A 15,455-nucleotide genomic window follows, 5' to 3' on the forward strand; every position below is an offset into this window, starting at 1 on the left:
AATTTTTTAAAAAAGAAAATCAGCTATTAGACACAGAGTTCAGACAGATTAATTTTTCTTACTTTACTGCTTGCCTAAGGTAACTATGCCCAATTAGAACCTTCATAATGCTTAAAAATGAAAATGATATTAAATGGATAGGGCAGAACTGAGACATGGCAAAATAGTTCTCTACCTGTTTTTCTTCCAACCTCTCCTTCAACTACAACTAAATAGACAACCAACCATAACCCATATGTATCATCCCAAGTATGCTTAACCGATGTATTTTTCAACCTAAAGAGGGTACTCTGTTACCCACTAAGATTTTGGAACAGGAAGAGAGCATGGAAGGCTGCAAAATTTCCGGCAGATAAACCAACTTGAGGAGGGCATAGTTTCTGGTATATCAGATTGATATAGGGGACCTCCAGAGTGAGTGTGAAATGATATTTTCCTTCTCGACTGAGTCCTGGTAAAGAGTAATCATCTCTAGAGCATGGGTCTTCACAGAAATCTGTTTCAAATCATGCAGTCCCACAAAACTGAGATGGGTACCTGGGAAACATGCTCCAGTGAATCCAGGAAGGTGGTCTGGCCATATAGAGAGAAACAGTAGCACAGGTTCCCCAGCCCTAATATTCACTCTCTACCCAAGATTGTCAAACATTACTTGAGTCATTTAAGTTCCCATCCTCACACATTCCACCCTCCTGATATCTTAATAGACAAAGTCACAGTACTGGAGGAGAGAAGGACATAAAAAAGAAACAAATAACACTACAACATAAAAAAAGACGAGGAAGCAGAATGTAAGCTTTATGACTCAGAATTAGAGAAGCTAAGAGAAAGAGCTTATAAGAGAAATCATGAAGAAATTCAGTGTAGTTCCAGACTCTCGATTAAAACAAAAAATCAGGATAGAAATCAGAAAAGATATCCAGGGGTATATAGTATTCTCCAACAAAACTTTGAAATTATATTTAAAAAAAACAGAAATGGTGGATATGAAGAATACAATTAAAGATTTTAAAACAGTCATAGAAGACTTACTCAGTGCCCTTAATATTAATTAGGATGGAATTTCAAACATAAAAGATAACAATATGAAAATAAATCAAATGGAAATGGAGAGAAAAAATATATGTGAAATATCAGACTGCATTGGAGAGGAAAATGGGTATCCCTGACAGTAAATAAAGGGAACCCTATTCAAAGAAGTAATAGTTAAAGACTTGGAAAAATCTAAGGAACAAGATAGCCATAAATGTCCAAGGAGCAGACAGAACACCTAAATTTCTAAATGTGAAATAACCATCATCGAGACACATCGTTGTTAAATATCAAGTCAATGATAATAAAAGAATATTAAAACCCTTATTTTCATCCTACTCCCTCCTCCCCATCCCCCCCACCCCGTATTGTATATCTGGTTTATAGTTGCATGTTGATTTTGATTTTAGGTGAGCAAAATAAGCCAGAAAGGAAAAGAAAAATACCAGATGGTCTCACTCATAGCAGGAATTTAGAAAACCTAATATCTATATATTGTAGGGACACCCTATCTCCCTGACCAATAAAAGTTAGTAGTAGACCCACTCCTTGTGACAACCAAAATTGCGCCCACAAATTTGCAAATATATCTAGGAAAAAATGTTATGCTCATTGCGGAGCATTCTTTATGTGATATAAGACATCTTTTAGTTAATGAAGAGCCAATAAAAAATTAAAGCAGAAAAGTGTTCACATACCAGTGTTTTGGAAGATAGCACCAATGGAAATGTATATATTGAAATCGGTAGAAATTTATGGCTAAGAGTTTCATTAAGTGACTGTTGCAACATTTCAATAACAGATATTCAAAGCCTAGCTTAAGATCAGGCATTATGAAGGGAGAAGAAGAGTCAGAATATAGACACAGTATAAAGCAAAATTTAAAAAAATGTAAAGGTCCATCATGTATATATTGGGAAAGAGAAGAATGCAGAGGGTCTCTGAGTTTTCTAATTTGGAAGACCAGATATGTGATAATGTCATTAATTATATTAATGAATACAGGAAGGAAGCAAATTGGAATGATACAAAACTCCACCTCCACTTCCAAAGAGTCTATAAGAAAGTAAATTCTTCAGGAAATTATCAGAGACCAACAATATTTATTAGACTAATAGACTAAAAGACCTATCTAACAATATTGCAGAGCAGTTTCAGCAAAATCCGCAGAGTCCCCAGTCAAAATCCTCACAAGTGTCTTGTGGCAACAGAGATCACCCAGCATTTCCCACATCACAAAAGAGACTATGTCCTAAGGGAATTTACTGTCACTTACACCTTGTGAAAGAAAATTGATGCTGCAGTTTCTCAAATGATGTAACATTCCAGTTATTATCAGAATTGAAAAGGGGATGTATTACACAAAGTGCGCTTTGGTGAGTTTTACGACTGCATAAAATTTTACATCTTACAATTGATGTATATAACATCAGTCTTCATATTGTTATGGCAGAATTCTGTCAGGAAACCAGGCAGCACTCAGAGAGGAAGAGGGAAATTCTTTATTAACACAGGCAGCCTCAGAGGAGACCCTTCTCCAAAGTCTTAAGCCCGGGGTAATTAGGTAACAGGATATTTATTGCCTAAAGAAGGGGTACAATATGACTTTAAAGCCAGCTGGGCTACAGAAGCAGGAGACTTCTTTTTTTAAATTTATTTTCTTCTATATATATTTTACATCATTTTTCATTTTTGCACAATGTACACATTTTCGTCTTGCTATAGTCCCCATACAATTCCCACCCCCCCTTATTTTGACCCTATCCCTCCTCCCCTGCCCCCAGTGTGTCTCTGGTTTATAGTTGCTTGTTGATTTTGATTTTTACTTTATTATAATTAGCCTTTTTTCCTGGTCACTTATTTAGGTTTTCTAAATTACTGCTATGAGGGAGATCATCCTGTAATTTTCTTTTCCTTTTTGGCTTATTTCACTGAACATGATCCCTTCCAGTTCCATCCATATTGCTGCAAATGGCATGAGTTTATCTTTTTTGATTTCTGAGTAATATTCCGTTGTGTATATGCACCACATCTTCTTGATCACTCATCTATTTTGGGGCATTTGGGTTGTTTCCATACCTTAGCTATTGTAAACAGTGCTGCTACAAACATAAGGGTGCAGGTGCCCTTTTGAATTAATGATTCTGTGTCCTTTGGGTAAATACCTAGGAGTAGAATTCCTGGATCATATGGAAGCTCCATCTTTAGCAGGTTGAGGAATCTCCACACAGCTTTCCATCGTGGTTGGACCAGTTTGGACTCCCACCAGCACTGCAGGAGTGTTCCTTTTTCTCCACATCCTCGCCAACATTTGCTGAAGCTAGTTTTTTTAATATGTGCCATTCTTATTGGTGTAAGATGGTATTTCATTGTAGTTTTGATATGCATTTCCCTTATTACAAATGATGTTGAACAGTTTTTCATATTCCTGTTGTTGGCCATTTGCACTTCCTTTTTGGAGATGTTTCTTTTTAGCTTATCTGCACATTTTTTGACTGAATTATTTACTTTGATTTTGTTGAGTCTCTTCAGCTCTTTGTGTATTTTTGTGATCAGTCCTTCATCATTAGTGTTGTATGCAAAAATTTTCTCCCAGTCAGTGGATGTCTCTTTGTTTTCATTACTGCCTCTTTTGCTGTGCAGCTGCTCTTTAATTTGATGTTGTCCCAGCTGTTTATCTTTGCCTTCACTATCACTGTTTTGGGTGATCGTCTTTAAAGATGTAGCTGAGGTGTATGTCATGTTGTGTTTTGCCTATATTTTCTTCTATGTATTTTATGGTTTCAGATCTTATGTCTAGTTCTTTAATCCATTTTCAGTTGGTTTTTGTGCATGGTGTGAGGTAGTAGTCAAGCTTCATTCTTTTGCATGTAGCAACAGTTTTCTCAGCACCATTTATTGAACAAAGATTCTTTGCTCCAATGCATAGTCTTTGTTCCTTTGTCAAAGATTAGTTGACCCTAAATCTGTGGGTTTATTTCTGGATTTTCTGTTTGGTTCCATTAGTCTGTATGTCTGTTCTTGTTCCACTGCCATGCAGTTTTGATTATTATGGCATCGTAGTACAGTTTGAAATCTGGGAGTGTGATGCCTCCATTCCCTTTTTTTTTTTTTTTTTTCAGGAGAGCTTTGGCTATTCAGGGGCTTAGGTGGCTCCAAATGAATTTCATCAACATTTGTTCTATTTCTTTGAAGAATGTCATTGAAATTTTTATTTTTATTCAATTTACATTGAATCTGTACATTGCTTTTGGTAGGATGGCCATTTTGATAATGTTAACTCTTCCAATCCATGAGCAGGGGATGTCTTTCCATGTCTTTGTGTTTTCTTCTATTTCTTTGAACAGTTTTTTATAGTTTTCATGCATAGGTTCTTTACCTCTTTTGTTAGGTTTATTCCCAAGTATATGATTTTTTTTTGTTTCAATAATAAAAGTGATAGTTTTCTTGATTTCTTCTTCTTCAGATTTATTGTTTGTGTATAGGAAGGCTACTGAATTTTGTGTGTTGATTTTGTATCCTGCTACTTTACTAAACTGATTGATTAGTTTGATTAGTTTTTTCTGTGGAGCTTTTGGGGTTCTCTATATGTATTATCATATCATCTGCGAATAGTGATAGTTTGACTTCTTCCGTCCCTATTTGGATTCATTGTATGTCTTTCTCTCATCTTATTGCTCTGGCTAGGACTTCCAGTATTATATTGAAAAGCAGTGGTGAGAGTGAACATCCTTGTCTTGTTCCAGACCTTAATGAAAATGCTTGCAGTTTTTCACCATTGAGAATGATATAGGCTATGGGCTTGTCATATATGGCCTTTATGATGTTGAGGTATGTTACTTGTATCCCGAGAATTTCAAGGGCCTTTATCATAAATGGGTGTTTTACTTTGTCGAAAGCTTTCTCGGCATCTATTGATATTATCATATGTTTTTTATGTTTCTTTTTGTTGATATGTTGGATTACATTGATTAATTTTTGGATGTTGAACCATACTGTGTCCCTGGAATAAATCCTATTTGGTCATGGTGAATTATCTTATGGATACATTGGTTGGATTCTGATAGCTAAAATTTTATTGAGGATTTTTGCATCACTGTTCATTAGAGAGAATAGCCTGTAGATTTCTTTTTTTGTGTTGTCCTTGTTCCGTTTTGGTATAATGTTGGCTTCAGAGAACGTGTTTGGTATAACCCCTTCCTTCTCATTTTTTTTGTTTTACTTTTTAAATTTATTTATTTTTTAAAATATTTTATTTTATATAATTCTTACATCATTTTTCGTTTTTGCACAATGTATGCATTTTCATTTTGGTTATAGTCCACATGCAATTGTAACCCCCCTAAGCAATTCCACTCCTAGGTATTTACCCAAATGACACAGAGACATTAATTCTAAAATGCACCTGCACCCCTATGTTTATAGCAACACTATTTACACAGTGGAATATTATTTAGCAATCAAAAGAGATAAACACATGCAGTTAGCAGCAACATTGATGGAGCTAGAAGGGATCATGCTCAGCAAAATAAGTCAGAAAGAAAAAGAAAAATACTGGATGGTCTCACTCATGGCAGGAATTTAGAAAACCTAAATGAGGGACCAGGAAAAAGACTAATTAATACAAAGTAAAAATCAAAATCAACAAGCAACTATAAACCAGATACACTCTACGGGGGTGAGGGGAGAGGAAGGATTAGGGCCTTCCTTCTCATTTTTTTGAAAGAGTTTATGAAGGATAGGCACTAATTCATTTCTGAATGTTTGGTAGAATTCATTTGTAAATCCTTCTGGTCCCGGGCTTTTGTTTTTGGGGAGGTATTTGACTACCATTTCAATGTCACTGCTTATAATTGGTCTGTTTAGGTGTTCTATTTCTTCTTGATCTAGCTTTGGGTGATTATAGAGTTGTAGGAATTTGTCCATCTTTTCTAGATTGTTGAACTTGTTTGCATATAACTGTTCATAGTAATTTCTGATTATTCTTTTGATTTCTGCTGTGTCTGTTGTGATTTCTTCTCTTTCATTTGTGATTTTATTTATTTGTGCTTTCTCCTCTTTGTGAGCCTGGCTAGGGGTTTATTTTATTTTTTTTGAAGAACCAACTTTTGGTTTCATTGATCTTTTGGATTTTTTTTTAGTTTCTATTTCATTTATTCCTGCTTTCATTTTTATTATTTACTTTCTTCTTCTGGTTTCATGGGTTTTTTTGTGTTGCTCTTTTTCTAGTTCTTTGTGATGTGAGATTAGGTTGTTTCTTTAAGTTCTTCCTTGTTTCTTGATGTGAGCCTGTATTGCTATGTATTTTCCTCTTATTCCTGCTTTTGCTACATCCCATACATTTAGGAAATTGTGTCCTCATTGTCATTCAACTCAAAGTATTTTTTAATTTCTTCTTTGATCTCCTCATCAGTCCAGTGGTCTTCTAGTAGTGTGGGTTTCAATCTTCATGAGGTAGGAGGGTTCCTTGTCTTCTTTTTATGGTTTATTTCTATTTTGATATCTTCATGGTCAGAGAAGATGGTTGGTATGATTTTAATCTTGGTGTATCTGTTGATGTTTGTCTTGTGTCCCAGTATGTGAACGATCCTGGAGAGTGATTCATGTGCACTTGAGAAAAACGCATACTCAGATTTTTTTGAGTTTAGTGTTCTATAGATGTCAGTTAAGCCCATGAGTTCTAAATCCTTATTTAGATCTTTAATGTCCTTACTTATTTTTTGTCTCATTGGCCTATCCATTGTTGATAGTGGTGTGTTGAAGTCTCCAACTACATATGTGTTTTCTCTAATGTCTGTTTTCAGAGATGATAATAGTTGTCTGGTATATTTTAGTGTTCCTTCATTTGGTGAGTATATGTTAATGGGTGTTATTTCTTCTTGAAGAAATAACATTATGTAGTGATCATATGTAGTGACCTTGATCATTATGTAGTGACCATCTGGGTCTCTTTTCACCTTTTTGAGTTTGAAATCTGTTTTACCTGATAATAGTACAACTGTTCCTGCCTTCTCTTTGATCCATTTGCTTGTAGGATTGTTTTCCAACCTTTTACTTTCAGTCTGTTTTTATCTTTTGTAGATAAGTGAGTTTCCTGGAGACAGCAAAATGCTGGGTTTTGTTTCCTAATCCAGCCTGGGACTCTGTGTCTTTTTATTGAAGAGTTTAGTATATTTACATTTAGAGTTAATATTGATATGTTAGTGTCTGTATTTGCCATTATGTTTGTCTTTTCTCTGGTTTTATTTATTCATTTATTTATTTATTTATTATTTTTTCCCCTTTTTTGTTCTTATTCATCACTCTGTTGGTTCTGGCTTTACAACTCCTTGTAGTATTTTTTGGAGTGGGGGTTTACTCGTAATGAAATTCCAGACTTTTGCTTTTCTGGGAAGGTCCTTATTCTTTCTTCATCAAGGAAGAATAGCTTTTGAGGATAGAGTATTCTTGTTTGGCACTTGTCTTAGAGTTTGTTGACTATGTCCCTCCACTCTCTCCTTGCCCATAGTGTTTCTTTGGAGAAGTCGGATGTCAGACTGATTGGTTTTCCTTTGAATGTTATCTGTTTCTTCCCTCTTGTCAGCTTCATATTTTTCCCTTGTCTTGGATTCTTGGGAGCTTCACTATTATGTGTCTTGCTGTATTTTTCCTTTCATCATGGAAGTTTGGTGTTCTTGCTTCTTGTATGTCTATATTCAGCTCCTTCTTCAGGTTTGGGAAGTTCTCTGCAATTATTTCTTTGAATATTTTCTCTGTTTATATGTCTCTTTCCTCTCCTTCTGGGATTCCTATAACTCTTATATTTCCTTTCCTCATGTAGTCAGATAGTTCCCAAAGTCTTTCTTCATTCTTTTTCCTTTGTACGTCTCTTTATTTTCTGTTTTGATTCTTTTTATTTCTGTGTCTTCAAGAGTACTGATTCGTTCTTCCATTTCATCTATTCTGCTTTCACAGCTTTTCCCAGAATTCTTTAGTTCCTCCATTAATACTTTGATCTCCTGCATTTCTTTCATTTCCCTCTTTAGGGACTCAATTTCATTCTTCTGATTGCTGATTATTTTTCCCTTATCATTGTTTTCCTTTATGACTTCTTTCCATTTTTTAATCATGGCAATTTTTAATTCTCTATCTGGAAGGCTCAGAAGTCCTTCCAAGTCACTGTTGTTGCATTCTACTGGGGGATTTTCTTTTTGTGGTGTGTCTTTTCCTTGAGGACTTGCTTGGTTGCTTATAGTTTTTCTTCTCCCTGCTGCTTATTTTCTAATTTGTCCTATGCATTGGGACACTGTGTCTCTGGTGCTGGCTGACATCTTTTTGGTATGCTCTTCTGGGATGTCAGAAACTGGTGGTCCAATCAAGTCAAAAACTGTTATGCCAAAAGTCCAGTAGAACAGTGGTACTATGAATATGTAAGTGGTCACTGTCTCAGAATATCTCCTCCTTCTGTATTTGTTTAATTCCAGGTGTGGTTCTTGTGGTCCCACAGACTGCTTTGGTCGTGTCTGGATCACCTACTAGGCTCCATATCACTGCACCCCCCTTCTGGGTTCTGACTGGCAGCCAGATGGGGCCTGGCTTGTAGGGGTTTTTCAGCTCACTTCTAGCTGTAGGGGCAGCCCTTTCCCCGTTCCAAGCAGTCTCCGTGGTTCTGGATGCAAAGATCCCTATTCTAAAAATCCAGAAGCAGACTTCTAGGTGGTTCTCTGGGGTGCATGAGTCAGGCATGTGGCCTTGGGAGTGATTATCAGTTATTCCCTGAAACTTTCAGTGTACATTGAGACTATGTTTCAACATAACTTTAGGCATTTTCCACTTCATTTCCCTCTTTTAATTTTTATTCTACGATGTCTATAGTGGTGTAGATCTCAGGGCACACCCTTCAAAGACAGTTTTATTTAGGGTTCCAGTGTGTGTAAGAGAAACAATAGTCAGTCACCAGGCATTTTCTATTATGGCAAATGCCCTGCATTTTTGGATAATAGTACATCAGTCCATGACAAAAGAGGAAAAAAAATCATCTGGAGCATTAGCCAAAAAAAACCAGCAAACATTACATCAAAATTACAGGAAGAAAAATCTTTAAGCTGGTTCAACTTATCTAAAAACAAGTTCTCTCCTCCGTGATCCCAATCCTATCTAACAGTATAACAAAATGTTTGTAAGCCATATCTACTTTCAGTCCATTTTACCACTTTTTGCATAAAGTCACAGGACAAAACACCAAACAGCAATTTTAGTTGGCTTTGTTGGAATACTCCCGATGGGATCAGAGTGACCTCTTGACATCAGGTCCATGCAGGCTTCAGGAACAAGTCTTACCAGATTCCACCTGGAGTTTCCTCTTCTCAAGTTTACCGGGCCTTTTCCCTTTTCTGGGTTGTCCAGTCCTGCCAATGGAGGCAAGTTTCCTCACATTCTTTGGAGGTCACTGGAACCCTACAGACAAAGCAGCACATTCTCTTCTTCTTGCTTCAGCTCAAATTTAACTTTCTGGAAGAATTTTAATTAACCAAAGCCAGACAATGAAACTCTAGTTTGAATTCTCTAGTTTAATATACAAAATTCCCTATTAAATTATGCAAAAATAGACCCATTGCCATGAGTGGTAAAAATTACTACCACTTTTTTCCATACTATGTTGGTATAGTTGTGGATCTTGGCCCGTACCCATGGAAGAACCAAGCAGCTCTAGGAGAACTGAGAAGACCAGGAGATTTTTTAACATTGGCGGACCCAGGGGAGCGATCTCCATATCACTGGGCCCTGAGTGTGGTGGGTACAAGCCTTCTATACTTTTTAAAGTTTTGCATGCATGGCAACCAAAGCAGAGTTAATGGTGGGCTTAAAACCATGGAATGAGGAAGTTAAACATACTTGCCTAAGCACGACAGTCTACCAGAGTTCTTTTGAGAGAGTTTCTTCAGATGGCACAGACATTTGGCACAGACAGTAAAACGTTTTTCAGATTTCCCTATCATTTCCCCCTTTGATGTCTCTGAAACATTTTTGTCAGATGGCATCATTTTCTATCTCAGGAGTGCCGCTTACTGGTTGATATTGGGAGAGAAGTAGTTGTAGCCTAACCTTTGCAATCTGAATTGTATCAACATATTAAATACACAGGGCCAACGGTGAGTGCTAGAGACAACATTATCAAGGGTCCTAATAATGGTGCCAACCATGGAAGCCACTGGGAAGAGGAGTCCCACCAGGTTTGTTGTTGTAGGCCTGCCCACCTGGGATTAATTTAATCCTGGAGCTGGGTGAGGGTTACCTAAACCACTTCAGATTCATTCACATAAAAACAGCATTCTTGTTGTAGGTAGAGAGACCCCCTGGAGTGCAGTGAATAGGTCAAACCCTCACAGGTTTTGGAGCACCACAGCTGCCAGGGAGTCAAGCTGCCACTAGAGGGTCCAGGCTGACTTCATGAGAACTTCAAAGTCTGGCCTGAGCTGAGTGCTGAGCTCAGCGTAGTAAACCTGAGATACTCATTTCAGCTGCCCCCAATGCTGCCCCAGTAGCGTCCAACAGGTTCGCTAAGAGCGGGATGGCCATGGGGGCCCTCTTTGTGAGGCAAGGGGGTTTCCACACCAAAGGTGCATCCCTCCCCACAAGGACAGACAAGTCAGGTGTCAAGTTAATGAAGAAGCATGACTGACTTTAAGGGGTAGTACACTGGTATACTCCTTGGGCACAAGCCAGAAAGGTGCCATTTGGAGCACAAACCTAAGAGGTGTGGGTTAAAGGAACTGTGGCATTTCTGAACAGAGACACAGGACCCAGTATTGGACTTGAGGAGGAGTCAAGTAAGGTCTCCAAAGGAAACATGTTTGGGTCTAGTATTACTCCTATATAGTATATAAGACCTGGCTTCTTGCAGATCCAGAAATATGACACACGAGCCATGTTGGGATGGTTGAGAGCCAGGAATGAAACATTGATTATGCCTGACAACTGGGACACAGACGTTTGTGGAGAGAGATCGGGGTGGGGGGCCAAAGTGATGGAAGGCTGGGGAGCTCCCCTGGCTCTGTTGAGCTTACTACCAGTTAGGGTGAGAATGCTGACTTAATCAGAAAGCTAACCATGGGATTGGTACTCAGATCATAGTACAGGTCTAGCTGGAGAAAGATTTCAGTTGTCCACCTAGGGGAGTTTGGGTTTCTGATTGTGATGGTTAAGAAAACACAGTGATTGTCAGGGCAGTCCCTTCTAGCATGTTTCCATGACAGGTCAATAGGCATATCTGGGCAGGGTTTCAGTGACCAGCTGAAGTGCCTCCTCTTATACTTGGATTGTACATGCCAGGATTGTACATACCCACCAAAAAAACCCAGCAAACATTACAAAAGTAATGGCATGTGTCTGGTCTCTCTTGTATGGGACCCTCACATATATACACATCCTACGGCTGGGAATATTCATGTTTGAGGTAGTAAGTGCATCTCCAAGCTGAGTCCTGATATGTGGAGCTGGATTTGAGAGTCCACTTTCTTCCAAACAGTGGGAGCAAATGGGATGTTCAAGGGAGTGGGGGGTTCTGTGGAATGATCTGGAACTCCCACTTTCTTTTTTGTTTTAAAGATTTATTTATTTTTATACAAGAGCTGGGGTACAGGCCAGAGGCACAGGAGGGTGAGAGAGCGGGGAGCAGAACAGGCAGACAGACCAAAATACACTGCTGAGGGGAGCAGCGGGCGTGACAGGAGAGATCTGCCACGCCATGTGGGAATCTCCCTTGCCAGCCAGAAATAGAACCCATGCTGCAGAGGCTGTGGTCAGCTTCACAGCGCTGCACTCAACCCTCTGTGCCACCGGGGAGGTACTGGAACTCCCACTTTCTGACCACTATTACCTGGGGCTCAAAGGAGGAGCTCCCACCTATGGAAAGGAAGGCAAAGAAAAGTTGGGGAGACTTTTGACAAATGAACTCATTTTTGCAATACACTCAAGAGCAATTAGGCCCCTGGCCAATATCAGGTAGCCCACAGCCTGGGAGGAGCAAGCCTTCCAGTCCCAACTATCAGGGGCCACGTGGCTAAGCCACCTGCCAGGAGGGAATGGCAAAATAAAGGTCACACATGTAGGGAGTCCTCAAGCTTCCACTGTGCATAGACCTGCCATATTCCAGGTTGTGGCCAGAGCAGGGCTGTCGTCCAGGGTTGTCTGGGTTGGTTGGCATCTTCACAGCTTCAGGTGTAGAGGATTATTCTGGTCAAGAGCAGCTGTCCACTTGTCTTCTTCTGGATTGCAGGCCCATTTGATTCTCGAGTGCTACACCCAGAGGGTAAAACCTGAGACTTTGAGAGCAGTTGAAATAGTTAAGACTACAGTACACAGGCCCATCCACCAAGCTGTTAGAGGCTCCTTTTTCCAATCTTTGAATCCCCCACCCCCCGCAACTGTGCATACAATTTTGTCCTTTGAGCCAATCATTATAGTCTTTGTAGTGGACAGGTTAGGGGAAGGAATGGTCATTAATGGTTATTGTCCCCCTGTGAGCTGGCACCATGTGTGCCCTCAAATGTCAGCACCAAGTTCAGCACACTGTCAGAGATGTGGGAGGCCAGGAATCTATGATATTGAGTAGTAACTGTTGGCTTACCAAACATAATATTGGCAGCTGGGAGACCTTGGTGAACTGTTGTACAATGATGTGTAGAGTCTGTGTCCAGAGTCTGTGTCTCGTCAGCCGCCTCCAGGATTTGCAGCATGTTTTGTACTGTCACATTTATCTCCAGGTTCTGTTTGCAGTTTGCCTTCTGCTGGTTGTTGTAGAAGCCATAATAGTCAGGGGCCAATAACAGGTAAACCAATCTTCCGGCAGCATGTTGACCTCGCAGTAGTAGATGTAATGCAGCATGGATTCGAAGACCTGCCAGCTGGGCACCATCTTCCCAGTGGAGATTTTTACCTGTCCATCCTCAGGCATGAGGGACTGGAACATGGCTTCAAAGTAGCTGGAACGAGCAGCCAGGATGGCTTTGTGTGCCGGCCAAGGGTGCCCATCCAGCAGCAACATGATGTCACAGAACTCCACACCTGTGCCCTCCAGGTATGTCTTCATGTCCTGGATCTGGGACATACTAATGTCCACAAGTTGGTCTGAAGGGGTGTGGGAAGGTGACTGTTGCTTCCACTGCACAATATCCACTGTCAGCGGGGATGGGAGGTGCTCAAATTCCTTCATTATGATCACCTGGTTGAAGTGGGACTCTTTCACCATGATGTTTAGGCAGTGTTCCTTGAGCTGGCCCAGCTGCAGCCTGGTGACACCCTCACACACAATGAGCTCGTTCCACAGGTCCACAGAGGCCTTGATGTACTGTCGACCCAGCTGTTCCATGTGGCGCAGCTAGAAGCTCAGGGCCAGCTTTTATACATCCCTGATGAGCAGCACATCTTTTACATAACCTTTCCTTGGGTATTCGATCTTTTTAGTGTAGAGAAAATGCACCTCAAAGGACCAGGCTTCAGCCTCAGGGATGGCCACACATAGCAGGGGTAGTTGGGTCCCACTCACAGTTGCACTGAGGCCTTCTTGGGAGTCAGTGCTGCCTACTCTTTCAGTTTCTGGATCAGCCACTCTGGCACCTGAACAATCATTCTGCGGAGCCAGTGAACAACAGTTTCATGCTGTGACAATGGCCAATTGGCCCTGTACACATTCCTCCTTTTTACCCAACATGAACCCTCATCACAGAACTGGCAGCTATCCCACAGCCGTCCATAATCTTCAAGCAGTGTGCACTTGAGGTAACAGGAAACCTGGAACCTGCACCTCTCCCCACAGTGGATATTATTGTCCATGGTGCTCCTGAAGATGTTTTTCCTGGTGAATTCCTCTAGTCTTTGGAGCTCTCTTTGGATTTTTGTAGCCACTTGCACAACAAAACCCATGTTTGCCATCTGTTGGCTGTCCGACACTTTGGGGTTGGAGGGGTTGTAGATCTGGTAAGTCTCACAAAGCTGCTCATGAAGGTCACCAGAAGATTCTGCTTCATGGGCTCCAATGACAAGAAACAGTCCAGATAGTTCATGGCCAGCAGGAAGACCTCCTCCTAGCACTTTTGCTCTTCCCAGATCTCTAGCATCCAGGTGGCCACGATCTTCCTCATGGATGGCAGGATCTCCTGCACGTACCTGAAGTAGGGCACTGAGGGTGCACAGATCTATTCCACCTTGGGCATGCCCCACATCACCCGGTTGTTCAGGACATTGGCATCGGGGCATGCCCAGAAAATGAACTCCACCTCGCAGCACAGGAGCTGGTGTGCCATGGGTGGGGTGCTGTTTGGTGGCTGGGGATCGCATGGGTTGGGGCTCAGTACACGTTTGGCTCTGGTGCTTTGGGCTATGGAGGAGATTTTAAATATATTAATCGGCTTTTTTGCTCCCGCTTGCAGCCCATGCAGGAGGGCCTCCTGGAATCTGTGTATGAGTTCTTCCTTTCCTCTGTGGTACAGGCCCAGGCAGGGCAGTCCTCAAGAATGGCTTGTCAACCCAGGCAGTGGGATCTATTGTTCCAACCAGAGCATCTTCTTCTAGGTATTGCTGAACGCTGGCCATAATTTGTGGCATTCCTCAGTATTGAAAAGTATCCTGAGGAGCTGCTGACAATCCTCCCATGTAGGCCAATGTGTCTGAAAGAGGGACTCCATGACATCTATCATGGTTTGGGGCTTCTCTGAGTACGAGAGAGTGCTAAATTTCCAATTGAGCAGATCAGTTGTGGAGAAGGGATAGTAGTATACCATAGTATACCATGGGGTGCCCCAGATGCAGAGTCTCATCTTCCTGCCTCTGGGGTGGCTCCTGGGTCTCACCAACAAGCATCTGGAGGGCTGTTGGTCTGGGGCAGAGGTGTGGGGATGGCCCTTGGTTTGGAGAGTCTTGGGAGATCAGGGTGGGAAGACCAAGGGAAGTGGTGTCTCTAGGTCTGGCAGGGGAGTGTCTCTAGGTCTGGTGCTAGGTCTGGTTCCAGGGCCAGTGAAGGGGGTTGGTAAGGAGATGGAAAAGGAGGTTCCTCGTCCAGTTTCCTCTGCAGGATCTTGGATACCTTTTCCCATGTTGGGGCCTTCGGTGTTCTCTCAGTCACCTGGGAAACAGCTAATAGAATTCAAGCCTGACCCTGCCTGTTCTGACTGAACCATACCCATGGGGGGAAGGTCTTGGTGATCTCAATCTAAGAATCTATATACAGGAATTGGTCAGGGTAGCTCTTTCTCCGGGCAATGACCTACCAGACCCAACAGACAGTGTGGATGTCCAGGGTTCCTTCTGATGTCCACTTGACCCCAAATGTGGGCCAATCAAGTTCACAGAGAGTGCATAATTTACCTGGGGTCATCTTTATACCATAATTTCTCAAGAATCCCTTTTTGAAGTTTTTGAGCATACAGTCAAGGACTGTAGGCTTA

At 41.0% G+C, this 15,455-nt stretch overlaps 1 pseudogene; it reads right to left on the reverse strand.

The window, feature by feature from the left end:
- Positions 1–12,555: 12,555 nt before the first annotated feature.
- LOC119260372 (leucine-zipper-like transcriptional regulator 1) lies at positions 12,556–14,349 on the reverse strand (annotated as a pseudogene).
- Positions 14,350–15,455: the final 1,106 nt, after the last annotated feature.

The sequence above is a fragment of the Talpa occidentalis genome, unplaced genomic scaffold (assembly GCF_014898055.3).
Source record: "Talpa occidentalis isolate TD23 unplaced genomic scaffold, MPIMG_talOcc4v2.1 talOcc4.6, whole genome shotgun sequence".
NCBI classification, from domain to species: domain Eukaryota; kingdom Metazoa; phylum Chordata; class Mammalia; order Eulipotyphla; family Talpidae; genus Talpa; species Talpa occidentalis.